Source organism: Felis catus, chromosome B2, assembly GCF_018350175.1.
Source record: "Felis catus isolate Fca126 chromosome B2, F.catus_Fca126_mat1.0, whole genome shotgun sequence".
Classification (NCBI taxonomy): Eukaryota; Metazoa; Chordata; class Mammalia; order Carnivora; family Felidae; genus Felis; species Felis catus.
The window spans coordinates 3,580,020-3,595,277 of record NC_058372.1 but is presented as its reverse complement, the minus strand read 5'-3'; the positions used below and the strand labels follow the sequence as shown (position 1 = coordinate 3,595,277).

General features: G+C 49.2%; 11 non-coding genes across 11 annotated transcripts; 3 read left to right on the top strand and 8 right to left on the bottom strand.

The window, feature by feature from the left end:
• Window positions 1-311: 311 nt before the first annotated feature.
• Window positions 312-383, bottom strand: TRNAQ-UUG. The gene has a single exon. It is a non-coding gene; the product is annotated as a tRNA-Gln (tRNA).
• A 476-nt stretch (window positions 384-859) lies between these two features.
• Window positions 860-931, bottom strand: TRNAQ-UUG. Its single transcript has one exon. It is a non-coding gene; the product is annotated as a tRNA-Gln (tRNA).
• A 1,135-nt stretch (window positions 932-2,066) lies between these two features.
• On the bottom strand, window positions 2,067-2,148 carry TRNAS-UGA. The gene has a single exon. It is a non-coding gene; the product is annotated as a tRNA-Ser (tRNA).
• Window positions 2,149-2,543: 395 nt separating this feature from the next.
• On the bottom strand, window positions 2,544-2,615 carry TRNAM-CAU. The gene has a single exon. It is a non-coding gene; the product is annotated as a tRNA-Met (tRNA).
• A 423-nt stretch (window positions 2,616-3,038) lies between these two features.
• Window positions 3,039-3,109, bottom strand: TRNAG-GCC. The gene has a single exon. It is a non-coding gene; the product is annotated as a tRNA-Gly (tRNA).
• Window positions 3,110-6,029: 2,920 nt separating this feature from the next.
• TRNAW-CCA lies at window positions 6,030-6,101 on the bottom strand. Its single transcript has one exon. It is a non-coding gene; the product is annotated as a tRNA-Trp (tRNA).
• A 2,114-nt stretch (window positions 6,102-8,215) lies between these two features.
• Window positions 8,216-8,288, top strand: TRNAR-UCG. Its single transcript has one exon. It is a non-coding gene; the product is annotated as a tRNA-Arg (tRNA).
• Window positions 8,289-11,340: 3,052 nt separating this feature from the next.
• Window positions 11,341-11,422, top strand: TRNAS-AGA. Its single transcript has one exon. It is a non-coding gene; the product is annotated as a tRNA-Ser (tRNA).
• Window positions 11,423-11,750: 328 nt separating this feature from the next.
• Window positions 11,751-11,823, top strand: TRNAR-ACG. Its single transcript has one exon. It is a non-coding gene; the product is annotated as a tRNA-Arg (tRNA).
• Window positions 11,824-13,312: 1,489 nt separating this feature from the next.
• On the bottom strand, window positions 13,313-13,384 carry TRNAM-CAU. The gene has a single exon. It is a non-coding gene; the product is annotated as a tRNA-Met (tRNA).
• Window positions 13,385-14,481: 1,097 nt separating this feature from the next.
• On the bottom strand, window positions 14,482-14,553 carry TRNAW-CCA. The gene has a single exon. It is a non-coding gene; the product is annotated as a tRNA-Trp (tRNA).
• Between the last annotated feature and the right edge of the window lie 705 nt (window positions 14,554-15,258).

The window sequence follows — 15,258 nt, the reverse complement described above, 5'->3', positions numbered from 1 at the left end:
GGTCAGCATTAGCCTCCAGAACATTTGTGTGAACTGTGGGGGAGAAAAGAGGGGGGGGGGGTGGCGTCTGATACATGAGCTGTTAGGGCCTTAAGACTAAAGAGGATCAGGTTGACATCAGGAACCCAGGGAGACCAGAATGCTTTCCACGAGGACACAAAGTACTTCACTTCTCGTAAGTCTGAGAAGAGAGTAAGGAATCACAGGAGGCTCTTCTGGGGAATAAAGCTCAAGTGTAAAGTTCATGCCCCCACACACAGCAGGATGCACTGGCAAACTGAAACGTGGGGACAGGCGACCAAAACCAAAGCAGGTCCCACCGAGATTTGAACTCGGATCGCTGGATTCAAAGTCCAGAGTGCTAACCATTACACCATGGGGCCACCGCATGTTTATTTTGAGGGAATATCTATGAATATTAAATGCAGGGCTTGTCGTTCTATTCAGCATGTTATGGACTACAGTATTTATATTTTTTAAATATCAGTGGGAAATCTGCTATATCCCAGACAGCAGATACTCCAAAACAAACAGGACAACTAGGGCTCACAAGCGTAAACAATGTTAAGACCAAGAACCTGCTGGAACCCAAACCCGGAACTGAGGTCCGGGGTGTGACACAGGAGTACTTAGGGCATCCAGAGGATAACCTGGTTTCCCAATGAAGGGGTGGGGGGGGGGGGCGATGCAGAGGAGGACATAGAATTCCAGAAAAGCGCACATGCCACGCAGCTCTGCAGGGCAGTGTCGCCCTGCTAACTGGGATGCTGAGTGCTGAGGTGCCCAAGTGCACAGGTGTCTCTGGCCAAGTCCAGGTACGGGGGTGATTTAAGGGAAGAGAAGATACTAAAAGGTTAACAGGTCCCACCGAGATTTGAACTCGGATCGCTGGATTCAAAGTCCAGAGTGCTAACCATTACACCATGGGGCCGATGGCAGTTGGGTCCCCTGGCAAGTGTTTGGAAGCTCTTTCCAGCGAGTCGCATGCGTGTGGTTGGATCTCTGTCCTGAACAGGTGCAGAAGGTCCACGTTCCCTGGATCCAAGGGGGCAACAGACTTGTTCGGCTGGGGGTGGAAAGCCCCACGGAGCTCGTCTTTGCTTAGAGTTTTCACCAGGGCCCACAGAGGACTTGAGTGCCAATGTTCCTAGAAAAATCAAAACTGTGCATTTCCTGAATACCTAACCTGGACGATGAACGTTTGTCTGCCTATAGGCTTATAGAGGAAAGTGGCAACGCTTAAAATATCTCTTTGGACATGTACGAATATAGAAAACTCAAGAAGAAAAAAAGTTAAAGGTAGCATGGGAATTTAATTTCAAGGATTAAGAAGAACTTCTACATTTCCAAGTATTTTTACGTCCTTCTTTTTGCTTATCCGCTTTCTCTAGTGGATCAATTGCAAGTGTAACAAAAGATTAATTTTTGTTATATTCACTCTTATTTCTGTTGCATATACAGTATTGTGTATCTGCCAGTTTTATCAATCACCACAGTTCTTTTTTTTCTTAGTAAGATTTAGCCAACGTCTAAAAACGATGTCTGAAAACAAAGCCAATGTCTGAAAAACCGAAAACAGTTTTGAAAATTCTCTATCCTGTGCATCCTCTCTGCAGTTCTGGCTTCCTAAGTGGAATAAGAGAGGAGAAGGAGGGAAGATTGGAAATCTCCTGTTTGAGATACTGATTCCAAAACACCAAATGTGCTCACGAGTAAGAGAGTGATGCACTGAGTGTGCCCAAATTTCGGATTTCGGATTTCGGTTTCAGGAGTCAGATCCGAGCTGGATAGGGAATTGGAAATAAAAAAAAAAAAAAAAAGATTAAAGCCTGGGCACTTTTCGGCATCTGTATAGTGGTTTCAGAAGAAATCCCTAATGTTTTCCCCAAATCATTTTCAAAAATTTTCTTCCCCCGCTGTTATACTAAAGGACAACTACCTGCTTACAGTTTCAAGGACAAAGATAACATTACCCAGGAAAACGGTGTATTTCGTGCTGTTTTGTGTGCTTTGCAGCTTCCAAAGTTGGTCCAGCAGGTGTAACACCTGGAAAGAAAACACTACTCCGTAGTCGGCAGGATTCGAACCTGCGCGGGGAGACCCCAATGGATTTCAAGTCCATCGCCTTAACCACTCGGCCACGACTACGCGACTGCTCCCCAGCTGTCTGGATATATTCCCATGAGGAATAATATCTTCCCTGCTTGTAAATTGATTTTCCTGCTGGTCTAACAACTCTGGACCGCCTGTCATCATACTAAAAAGAACAAGGTTTTGAATATCGAGACGTTGATAACAGAAGTTATTACGAATTGTAACGTTTGCCTGTGGTGGGAAATACCAAAGCCCCTGCGGACGTCGCATTCAATCCAACAGGTGCGGGGGTACCCAACTCAGAGATTGAGTTACAAGGGACCAAAGGGAAGCAAAGACAGGAAGCAGGTGTTGGTCCCAAATTCCCTCGGGGATTCTTACACCTCCAGATCTGGTCAACTCCCTTTTTCTAAAATTTGAGGTTGAGCCAAAGAAGGGTGCCGAGGAGATAGCAGAGGATGGTTTCGATCCATCGACCTCTGGGTTATGGGCCCAGCACGCTCCCGCTGCGCCACTCTGCTCCCCACACCAAGCTGGCTTTTCAAATTTAAATTTCAAGGCAGTAAATTTTGGCGCCTTCTTACTTACGAGATGTCTGGATGCTTTTCAGCGATTGCCTCGAAGACTGAGAAAGGATACCCCCGGCTCCGTGCACTGCCACGCTCCGCCCCTCAAATGCGAGCGGCTTACAATTCGCCCCGGAAAGACCGACCGGTTGAGGTCGGAGTGCACGCCAGCTCCAGCAGAATGACGTCTCAGGTCATGGGGAAAACCAAATGCATGCCAATTGGCATCATTTATAAGCTGAAATTGCAAAAGGAGGGCTTGCTTTGATCTTTCTCAGCCAGACGGGGATACAAGAAACACTGTTACTTTAACGTACTTTTAGCTTGTAAGTTTTCGGTCAAAATGTTTTCACCCGCCCACGGTAAAAACGTGAACGTTGCATTGGCCGGGAATCGAACCCGGGCCTCCCGCGTGGCAGGCGAGAATTCTACCACTGAACCACCAATGCTCCGCCTGTTTTCCCCTCCATATTTGTCCTTATAGCTACAGTTATACAGTCTCTGGAAAAGAGATTGTACACTTTTTCCCTAGGATTTTTCTAAACCCAATCAAAGAAAAAATTATACCTAAACATTCTAAGAAAACCTGTGACTTAGAAGAAGTGAAACTGCTGATATGCGGCCCTTGGAGGCTTTTGAAGGTGAAAAACAAGTATAAATACCCAACATATAAAAATGTCTTTTCTCCATCCCCCGCTTCCCCCCTTACATCGTTAATGAAAACAAATTCCAAAAATCTCTCCATTAGGATGCAAGCCAATTCGGTTAATTACTGGGTCAAAGCGCTCAATTCGAGGTTGAAACAAGTTACCACATTTTGGAAAAAAGACCTATCGTCACTCTGCCGTGAAGACCCAAGTTTGTATAAGAAGGTTATGGTCATCAGACGCGAGAATGGTACAGAAAATGCTGAAAGTAGGAATTCTCCCGAATCCTATCCCTTACACACATCCCCGTGACTTGCCCTTTGGAGGGTGGCCACTGGCCGCCGAGGCCGTTGTGGGGCTTGGGAACCAAAAGCCAAGCGGGACCTGGAAATAAATAGAAGTTATATCCCTTGCTTTTGAGGACTTTTCACTTGTCTGGAGAAAAAGCCAACACAGAGAAAACCATTGACGATCCATGAAAATTATCTTTACCAAAGTGAGCCTCGAGTTTGGTTTTCTGGGAGGTAATGGGCTCTGATAGTCCGGATGATACGAAGCATGTGAGAGCCAGTTTTTCACATGCCTCTATCTCCTTCCGGTCTCTATCTCTTTGCACCTTTTCTTCAGAAAATCAACCTGATCAAGTCACGTAGTGCCTTCGTTCTTGTTTACTCGTGCCTAAAGGGTGCCTACATTCCTCCAGGGGCGTCGAAGGTAAATTCAGAGAATGGCCATTAAAGCGGTTTGAAAAACAACATAAAACCACCCGTCAAATATTAGTTACTGGTTTCTATTCCATGTAACTTTTTAGTGAACCTTCGAACGTCAGAAATTTTACCGTATTTCTATCGGAAGCAGATATCTTCAGTATAACACACATCACTGGTGTTCATGTCAGTGGGGCTGTGTCCCCCCCAGGCTGTCAGTTAGGCTCTGACAGGAGGCCTGGAGGCCAGCATGGAGGAAGCCGTTACCGGCCAGGGGAACGAACACGTTATGCAACTTGATCCAGTGGAGTTTTCGGGCTCATACGGTCCAGTTTTGTTTTCTTCTGTCGCTGGGATTTGGAAAAGGCCAGAGGCCTGTCCGGGCCCAACGCCCCGAGAAGCCCCATCACCCGGAGGCCGAAGGGAGGAGCCGTGGCAGGGAGCCCCCGAGCAAGTGAGGAAGAAAGAGCAAAACTCTGCTTCCCACCCCTAAAGAATAAATATTCGGCCCCCGAGTTAACAACTGTCAATAAAAAAAAAAAAAGAAAGAAACACAACGCATGGGCAGTTCCAGCGCAAACCTCCCTGCTCGCTCTCCCTGCTCGCTCTTGAGTGCTCGCTCTGTCCCTTCCCCCTTCCCCCTCCTCTCCCCACCCCCTTTTCTCCTGCTCTCACATCTCCACAGTGTACTTTCCGCTTTAATAAACTTTCCCACTCCTGTGCTACTTGTCTGCCCTTGAATTCATTCTGGTGACCAAGACCGAGAACCTTCGGCGAAGCCCATGGAGCTGGCTGAGGCCAGGCCCAGGCTCACCTGGCAACAGAATCAGGCAGCAAACAAGGGAGAACATTCCTTTCAGAGGAAAGGTCAAGGACAAAGGCCCTGTCCTGGGAAGGAGCGACATGTATTTGAGGAACCGAAAGGCCTGGGCGACAGACGCTGGGTTGTTTTGTTTTAAGGAGGAGGATAATCAAGACAAGATCTGTGTGTACAAACATGCGCCATAAGGACTTGGATTTCACGGAACACGAGGAGATCCGGGACGAGGTCCCTGTCAACACCCAGGGCAAGAGATGTTGATGGAAGAAAAGAGGTCCTGGTGGAACAGAGAAGGAGATGGGCTGTGACGTTTTAGGAAATCACACTCAGTGGGACTCCTGCTCACACCTGGGAGTGAAGAAAAGGACTTCCCCAGGATGGTTCTAGATTCCTGGTTGGGTGGGGGGGCGGGGCGGGAATGAAGCAGAGAAGGAGGCACACCCTGTTGCAGGCAGCCGGGCGAAGGAACAGTCCAGAAAGCAACCAGAGCAGAAAGAGGGAAACAGAAGACTGTGCCTCCCCCGACGTGGTGACTGTCCAAGAGAGTGTTTCCATGAAACCTTTCTTTAAAGAAGGTTGCAAAGGACGCACTGTCCATTGGGGGGGGGGGGGGCTCTTCCCCCAGCGAGATTCCCCTGGCAAGCCAAGGACAAAAGCAGAATCACAACGCGTGCCACAAAACTCAGATATTCTGTCCTTTCTGTCATGTTAAAAACAGGACCACGGGCCCAAGATGGAGTCACCTGTGCTAAGCCCAATCGCCACACCGAGACCTAGACTTACCAGTTACAGTGTTAGCATGTCCCAGAAATGGAATCTGAAACCAGTCAGCGAGAAATCCCTGGGTCAGCACGAGGTAGGTAACCTGCCTGATAGACGCCCGTCATCCCGTAAAGGAACGGGACTCTGCCTGAACCAGCCTGTGTTATGCTAGTATAACTTCCTCGTGCCCAGGCCCTTCTGCCTATAAAAGTCTCATTCTGTACAGCTCCCTGGAGCTCCTTTCTCTCTACTACAGAGGATGCTGCCCCGGGCTTGAAAGGTTGAATAAAGTCAGTAAGATCTTCAAAATTGGCCCAGTAAATTTTGTTTTTTAACAATCACAACTCCTGGGAGGCCTCTCAAAGTCACCTACTGGGTATACCTTGGAGGGAAACCGCCTTGCTTCTTTACCCTAAAAAAGGTTATTTGCAATTGACCCCGACGTGATTTGAACACGCAACCTTCTGATCTGGAGTCAGACGCGCTACCGTTGCGCCACGAGGCCACGGGGAAAGGGCCCTTTATCTGCCAAATTAGGATTTAAATAACCCTGTCTCCTCTCCTCCAGATTCTAAAGATTTTCTTCTGTTGATGGGTGGATTGGATCGGCTTTCTCCCCACTATCCACAGCTTAGCTAATGTCTTGCTAAGAAAGTAAAGGAATTGACCACACTAAATATTAATACAAAAACCCAAATACTCCCTTCTCAGGAAAACTCAGTGCTTTCTCAGGCTCAGTCTTTCCAACTCTTCAGAATTCTCCTGTTTTGAGAACTCTCCTGTGCTTACTATTTAGATCCGCAGTGAAACAGGAATCATGATGGAAAAAAACTTGGCACGACTGCTTTACCCGTCATTCACGAGACTTCTCCCTCTTCTGAAACAGACTCCTGGCCCCGCACCGGCCCGCCTCCCTGCCTTTCTCAGCACCCGCCAGGCCCACCCCGACCTGCTGAAAAGCTGCTGGGTCTCAAAAGCCCAGCGTAAACGACTTCACTTCCGGAAATTCTCCGGCTCTGGCTCCTCTCCGTCAGAATGTGCGACCTTCTGGTCTGTATAGTTTGTACATGAGCAGCAACTCAAGTCCGGTGGCTATATCGCGAGCTCTTCCCACTTTTTAGTAGCCTGTGCTTGATCTTCCTGCAGTGAGTCTCAAAACGCGGTCCCCTGAAGCAGAGCATCAGTTTCAGCTAGGAACTTGCTAGAAAGGCACATCTTCGTCCACGCCGCAGAACTACCGAAGCGGGGACTCTGGGGGTGGGCCTCTGCCGCCTATATGTCAACAAGTTCTCCAGGAGATTGCGATTCGGGGGAAAGGCGGAAAATCACTGCTCCGGCCTGGAGATCATCCCCTTCCAGGATGGAGGGTGGACAATGTCTGAGCCAGCAGGGGCTGCCACAGCTAAGTGCCACAGATTGGGTGCTTTAAGCAACGGATTTATTTTCTGGCATTTCCAGGGACTACGAACCCAAGATCGACCCTGTCAGCAGGCCTACTGATGGCTGTCTTCTCCCGGTATCTTCACTGGCTCTTTCCTCTGTCGTGTCTGTGTCCTGATCTCTTTTTAGAAGGACACCAGTCCCGTTGGATCAGGGCCCACCCATATGACCTTCCCCTGCTTTGTCTAGGTCTTTAAAAGCCCCACCTCCAGATACAGTAACATCCTGAGGGGCTGGGGGTTAGGCCTTCAACATTGTGAAGGGGGGCCGGTGGGACACACAGCTCTGCCCCTGACTTGGAAGTTTCCAGATGGAAGCCCCTGCTGACAATTCCTGAGCCCCGCCCTGGGGTGCCAGGATGGACGGTTCACGGGTAAATGCGACTGCCTCTTTGCATTTCCCACACTATTTACTTAGGCCCCCGCTTTCTGGAGTCCGACAACCTCCCTCGGCCTTCCAGATGGCAAGATCTTGTGGCCGTTATCTCCTGTCCCCAACTTGTCCCATTGGAACTTCTATTTTGGAGTTGTTCTGAGAGGGATTCGCGCAGTGCGCAGAAATGAATTCTTGTGTTTATCCCGCCATCTCTCCCTGCCACGGTGGTCCCAGGGCACAGGGAGCAATCCGGTTTGGTCTTTGCCTCTCCTGGCTCAGCCCGAGCTCACGGTCCCCTCAGGGCTGTGGCCTCTGCTCCCAGGTGCCGTCCAAATATAAAGCACTGTCTGTTGGTTATTGTCGCTTCACCTTCTTCTCCTCCGCAGTTATCTTGCTGGAAACTTGACAACATTTCTGACCCTGCGGCCCAACTTGTTTCCCCCACTAGACTGTAAGATTTCTTTTTTTGTCCTTGAGATTTTATTTAAATCCCAGTTAGTTAACATACAGAGTGATACTGGTTTCAGGGGCAGAATTCAGGGATTCATCACTTACACACACCACCCAGTTCTCCTCCCAACAAGTGCCCTGCTGATGACCGTCACCTAGTTCACCCACCCCCCCACCCACCTCCCTCCATCAACCTCTGGATGGTTCCCTACAGTCAGGAGTCCAGACTGTCAGACTTCTGAGGCCTTGGAAACGCCTTGCTTTGCAATAATGATTTCACGATGTTGCAGTCACAGCGCCAAGATTATTTTCCTTCCCTAAATGTTCCCCACACACCCCCTCCTGCCGCAGGAGGACCACGTGGCCTAATGGATAAGGCGTCTGACTTCGGATCAGAAGATTGAGGGTTCGAATCCCTTCGTGGTTGCTGCGAGGCTCACTTATTACACTCCAGGCCCTTGCTGCTGTTTTCTCGGTTCAGTCCGTGAACGGATTCTTCTCCTTCTGACGCTAACCTGATAGTTTTACCCCCCACCCCCTCCTCCCAGGTCTCCTCCACACCCCCGCCTCCGTGTGTGACCCCGCTGCCCTCCCCGCGAGTGACTGGCCCTCGATGTCGCTCACCCCCTCTTCTGGTCGGCAGCTGCCCCCGGGAGCTTCTCGGAAACGCGGACCTTGCGGGCCCGTCCCCGACCCTCTCGGCGGGGCGCCCGTCTGGGAGCCCGGGTTCCAGCCCGGCTGCAGGGGGCGCTCCCCGGCCCCCCGCGCCCGCTCGGCGCCCCGCCCCAGACCCCGCCCCGCGCTGCTGAGCGCCCGCCCACCTGCACCCCCGGGAACGCGGGAAAGCGAGGCGGCCCTGGGCACCCCAGGAAAGACCGGAGGCTGGGGAAGGCAGGAAAGAGGTCACGCTCGACGGCAGCCTCTAACAAATGTAGGCAAGGGGTAGGATTAGAAGACCCACCACCGTCCGCAATCCCCAGAGGAGTAAGAGACGCAGCAAAGAGCATTAAGGATCTTAAAACCCTTAACAGCGTTAGCGGGAAACAGCACGCGCGTGGTGGTGAAGGACCACCCCCAAGGTTCCCTGCTAATTGCAAAGGAGGAGAAAGCTCGGAGGGGACCGCTCCGTCTTCCCTGTCAGCTGGATGCCCCGACAAATGCCTCTGGATGGGAACTAGGTACTCGAATCAAAACGATCTAATCCATCACTGCGATTTAACTTCTGGTTTAGAGAGCAGGGAGGAATAAATTAAAAGTTGCCTCGGGAGACAGGGAGACAGAGTCAGAATGTGAGACGTTTTAGAAGATAACCGGCTTGGTTTTGTTTTTTTTTTTTAAGTCAATGTCAGAACAGTAACAGCAACAGGAAGTTGGGATGCTGTTCTAAACAGAAAGGGACTAAGGAAATGTCGCAAATCAAAGGCAGAGGCTCAGCACCGAGAACCCGCAACTTGTGAGAACGAGCAGACGCTTCCTCGCTTCAGGACTTCCCGGGCTCCCTGGACAGCGTGGCCGGAAAGGAAGCTGAGAAGGTCAGATAGCTTCCATGACGAGGGTCTCTTCTGCCGTTTGTGCCCTTTTTATAGGCCACAAAGTACCTTTTAAGACTTTAAGGAGGGAAGGGACACAATCAGATTTGCACGCTCAGGTAAAGACATCGGTAGGTGGTGACCCAGCCCGACCTACGCCATCTGCCCCAAACTGCGTCTCTGGTGTTCTCTCTCACCGCTGCCCCTCCCTGGGCCCCTCCAAAACGCAATATTCCAGCCAGACAGAACTTTCTTCAGTTTCTCTCCTATTCTGCGAGGTTTAGGTCTAGAACACCATGCACCTTTCCAATTTGGCCAGCTCCCACACATCCTTCAGATCTGAGCTCGAATATGATTCATTCCACATATATTCATTGATTACCCATTTACCCGTTCAGAGGTAACAAAGGCAGAACCGGAAACTATCTTCATGCAACTCGGAGTCTAATGAGTGACTCTCCAGGCAACCACCCAAGGTGGTCACGTCTGGGACCTAGCACTGCTCCAATAGGCCACGTGGCTCCCTGGACTTCTCACTTGCCGTACCCAATTGTAAATGTTCACTTCTACCATTGTTTACTCTAGAAAGCCCTCAAAGGAGGGGCTATATTTTTCTTGCTTTCCATTGAATGAGCAGCACCTAGCAGAATGCATGACACGTGATTGTGCTCAGAATAAAATTCTTCAAAGAATGAAGAAATGAACCCATTCAGAGACAAGAGCCCGGAGGCCAAAATACTGCTAAGAAGTTGTTGCAATCACTCCTATGAAAAACTGTAAGAACCCGATCTAAGAAAAAGGGCCTGTGGCTTGGGAGGAAGAGCCAGATTTGAGAAAAAAAATTAGGAGGTGGAACTGAAGGCTTGATAATCTACGGGCTGTGGGGAGAGAGTAGAGACAGGAAGAAAGTTAGGGGGAGTTCTAAGTCTTTGGCTTTGGCTCCCGATAAAATCTGGGTTGTTGAAGGAGGTTCGAGTTTGCAGAGAAAGGGTAGAGCATTCATTTTGGGACATAGTGCTTTTGAGATGCCCATGCACGTGCAAAAAGAAATTACCAAGCCGGCATGTATTATGAAGCCCAGAAGAAAAGTCTGGGCTGGAGATTATTTTCAGCACATGAGCATGGATAATCAGTCATGTTTTATCCTTCTTGTGTCCACAGAATGGAGCTATTGATGAAGTACAGAATCTCCTATTTGCACACTAATACACCCACGCTCCTACACATACAGATAAGATTGTGATAATAATCGTTGTGTAGTTTCAGAAATGCAGCGATCCTGGGGATCTGTTCTTGCTCTGACGGTGATCTTTGCAAATACGGTTTAACTATCATCCACAGAGTATCAGATACAGTTGTTCTCCCCCTTGGGAGAGAAGGCCCCATGCAGTGAAGCAGATTTGACTGCCAGAAATAGTTTCTCCTTCCCTATCCCATCCAACAACATTCCGTCAGCCGCTTTAAAATCTTTTGAGCTTTACCAAGGCACAAGAGACAGGTTTCCCTATGGAACATTTTGATGGGTCCCCTTTCTTGAATTTGAACGTGATGGTTACAATAGCAGCTGACAATTTATTGAGCCCTTGCCGTATTCCAGGTACTGGGTTCGGCGCGTGAAGACATGGGGTGTCTGTGACGACATCTTTGTCCGGTGATTCGCTGAGAATTAATGTCCTACTGCGGCAAAAATACGAGGATTTTTTAAAGGATTATTCGAAGGCAATTCTTTACAGAGGATTATCGCCACAAATCGCTGATTTGCATTCTAGAAAAGACCCAAAAAGCATTCTCAGTTGGCCACGTGCTGGAACGCAGGTTGGGTGAGTCTTCTCTGGTGTCATTAGAGGGGATCGTTTGTTTCGTCCTCTTGTGTTACTAAATCCTGAAGTAGCCTAGAATACATGATATATGGTAACATGGAGGAAGTGGGAAAAAAGCATCACAGTAGCTGTAGTCGTGGCCGAGTGGTTAAGGCGATGGACTAGAAATCCATTGGGGTTCCCCCGCGCAGGTTCGAATCCTGCCGACTACGACAGGCGAGTTTTATCTATTTGCTCTTGTACTCGATCTTCAATTACAGCCAACTTTTAAAACCATTAAACATCCGTTCAGACGTTTGCAAGTTACATCAAAATGGAGGAATTCTCACCGACCGCGAAGGAATCCTATTGGATGAGTGAACTAAAACAAAAGAGCCAATAGAACGCTTTCGTTTGAATTCTGAGGTTTCGGGCTTGGAAATCCTGGTGATAGGGACAAAGGAAGTTGGAAGAGAAGATTCCACACATTCATATTTAGAGCGACCTAGTAAGTCTACCACCACCTTTTTCCCTAAGTGTAAATCGTGCCCGCATGTGTGGGGGCCAGTGGCGCAATGGATAACGCGTCTGACTACGGATCAGAAGATTCCAGGTTCGACTCCTGGCTGGCTCGCCATTTTGGTTATCCACCTCCCCTTTGGAGGTTCACAATCTCCATCTTCCTTAGGCCGCTGTAATTATATATATAAACATTTTTAAGCCCTTTTAAAATTTTCTTTTGTAATGTGATTTGACACAAAATAACAAAAATGTTAATAAGACAGGCCTCAACTGTAGTTCATATTTCTGTTTTTGCATATGTAAATTTTCTTCACATCACATCGTTCAATGGTTTTCAAAATCGACTAGTCCTCACATGAGATGATCAATACCAAATAGAAGGAAGACCTTTCAAAGGCATCGAAGTTTCACAAAAAAGAGTATTTCTAAATACCAATTCTTTTCCTCTCTCTCTCTTTTTTTTTTTTTTTCAAGATTTAATTTTTTAAGAGCAGTTTTCGATTCACAGCAACACTGAGAGGACGGTACCCACGCATGCCTTCACACGTGCACAGCCTCCCCTGTTACCGACATCCCCCACCAGCGGGGGGACATTTGTTACAACTGAGGAACCTACTTTGATACATCACAATCACCCAAAGTTCATAGCGGACGTTACAGTTCACCCTTGGTGTTATACATTCTGCGGGTCTGGACAGATGTGTAATGACGCGGATCCATCGTTACAGAACCGCGCAGAGTATTTTTCACGCCCCTCCCCCATCCTCTGCGCTCTCTGCCTATTCATCTCCCCCCATCCCCACCCCCACCCCCACGCCCGGGCCACCACTGATCGTTTAGCGTCTTCGTTGTTTTGACTTTTTTCACAATGTCATGCAGTTGGGATCATATCATGTGTAGCCTTTCCGCTTGGCTTCTTTAACCTAGTAATAGGCATTTAAGTTTTCTCCGTGTCTTCTCCTGGCTTGGTATCTCATTTCTTTTTCATGCTGTGCAATCTTCCATTGTCTGCAGGTCCCACAATTTATTCATTCCATTCACCTACGGAAGGGCATCTTGGTGGCTTCCAATTTTGGCAATTATGAGTAAGCTGCTAGAAACATCTGTGCTCATGTTTCCGTGTGGACACATATGTCGACTCCTTTGGGCAAATGACCAGGAGGGCAGTTGCTGGATGGTATGTATGGTAAGGGCATGTTTCGTTTTATAAGGAACTACCAAACCCTCTTCCACAGTGGCTGTGCCATTTTGCCTTCCCTTCAGCAATGAATGAGAGTTCCTGTTGTCCCACATCACTGCCAGCATTTGGTGTCAGTGTTCTGGACTTTGGACATTTTAAGAGGTGATTTTTAATTTTCATTTCTCTCATGACATGTGATGCGGAGCACCTTTTCATGTTTTTTAAAAAGGGCCTTAACAGACATCACCGAACATATAGACGGCAGGTGGCAAATTCTGTTAGGTTTTTATTTCTATCCTCCTTTCTACATGCATATAATTTAAAGAGTCAAACATCGCACTAGATCTGAAACAAGAATTAACAATCTCTTCTTTCCCTCTCGCTGAGCTAAAGATTGCTTTGGGACGAAAAGGGCTGTACTTAGCAGAGGATGGTTTCGATCCATCGACCTCTGGGTTATGGGCCCAGCACGCTCCCGCTGCGCCACTCTGCTCTGGGGATGTCCCCCTTCACAATTAACCTTCAGTTTCTGTCTGGTTTGCCCATTCCTCCCGCTGCCCCTGCAATCTATAGAATTGGAAAATGGGTTCTCTTTTTTCTCTTTAGAGTAGTAATGATTTGTCTTTTGCAATTCACTAGCGCTGGGCCTGAACTAACGCCCAACAGAAGGGTGAAGAAGAAATGGAAAAGCTTATTGTGGGTATGCTTCTCCGGGGCACAAAGGCGTGATTCGATGTGACACCTGATATTGTGTATTGTGTGAATGTGTATGTTAGATCTGGAACAGAATGCCTGCCTGTATCCCACTGTCGTGTCTTAAAGCCATTCTAAGTTATACAAAATAATAGACTCTGATGAAGGAAATGTGCTTGTACTTTCCCCTGTGCTGTGGTGTGATGGTTCATAATCTTTAGGGGGTGGGGGGGGACGGAAGTCTTGAGCCCCAGGTGAGAGGAAAACGCACATTCCCGCACATATACTTTACATTGACTTTCAGAGGGTTCGCGAACTTCCAGCCCCGAAGACTTTCTCTGAATTGGTGGTTCACTCCCTACAGACTCTATCTGACAAACAAAAACGTTCAGGTTTTCTCGCGTCTGGAAAGGAATTGACCTCTCCTGTGCCTCGCAGTGGTAGGGGATGGCAGAGAGCCAAGGATGGACGGCCTGGCGATGCGACCGCCCCGGTCTGGAAAGGCTGGCCCATGTGTGGAGCCGGTGAGCTAAGGTCGCCTACTAGAACAGGTCGTCTGGGAACATCTGCTAAGCTTGCGAAGGTCGGAGGGACCTACAGATGAAGAGATGGGTCCGCCAGCACGGAAGTGAGCGTGTGGAGAGAAGGCAGGGAGGGTTGGGAATATTAACGGAGGAGCCGGTGAAAAGTGAAATCGGGAACGTTTGCAGTGGGTCTCTCTGGGCCCCCGGATGCAGTAACAATATTGTACGTTCCTGGGTATGTTCGCCTTTTATTTACATTTTAAGGGTATTTTAAGGAGGGGATCCAAGGCCGGAGAAAGCTGAGAGGGCACCTTCCTACATCCCCATCCGTCTCCCTTCCCAGACCAGAGCCTCCCCCAGAGACTAAAACTACTGACCCCGACGTGATTTGAACACGCAACCTTCTGATCTGGAGTCAGACGCGCTACCGTTGCGCCACGAGGTCCCCGAGGGGCCGTGGGGTTTCTTTACCTGTCAACCTGATCCGTGGAATCGATTTTTCCGCACCCGGTGAGGACCGCGCGGGTGGAACGCGGGCCCTCCAACCACTCCCCGACTCTGCGTCCCAGTTGCTTCTACTTGACGGTCCTTCCTTCTCTATTTCACTCCTGGTTTTCTCCATCTTTATAAAAACAAAAAAAAAAAAAAAAAAAAAAAAAACCACGTTTGCGAGAGTTTTGTTGTTTTTGTCTTTTTTGGAAATATGGCTATTGAAGGTCGGTCGCTCCGGACAGGAGTGGGGGGGGGGGGAGACAGCAAAGAAAAATTGTGTTCCCCACCCCCGCCCAAGTCAGGGGTGCAACCAAGGCGGGCTTGGGGTCTGTTTCCCGAGTTGCTCGTAGGTTCCCGCGGTGTTTCGGGGAGGGGGCGCGGAGGCTGTCGCGGGGCGGCCCGCGGGCACCCGAGACGCACCTGCCGGCGGATCACGGCGTCCCTGCCCCCACCCCGCGCCCCCTGTTCTCCTGCGCGGCGGGGACACGCGATTGCTTTCCCGCTGCCAGGGGTCCTTCAGGGTCTCTCACTGGGTCTCAAACTGCCCCCGAAAAAGAGCAAGAATTCTCTTCCTGTGTGAGCAAGTAGGCCATTCTGGCGCCGGGGGCTGGCTGGTGAAAGCACCTGTCTTGAAAGTTGGAGACCCCGCTTGTGCATC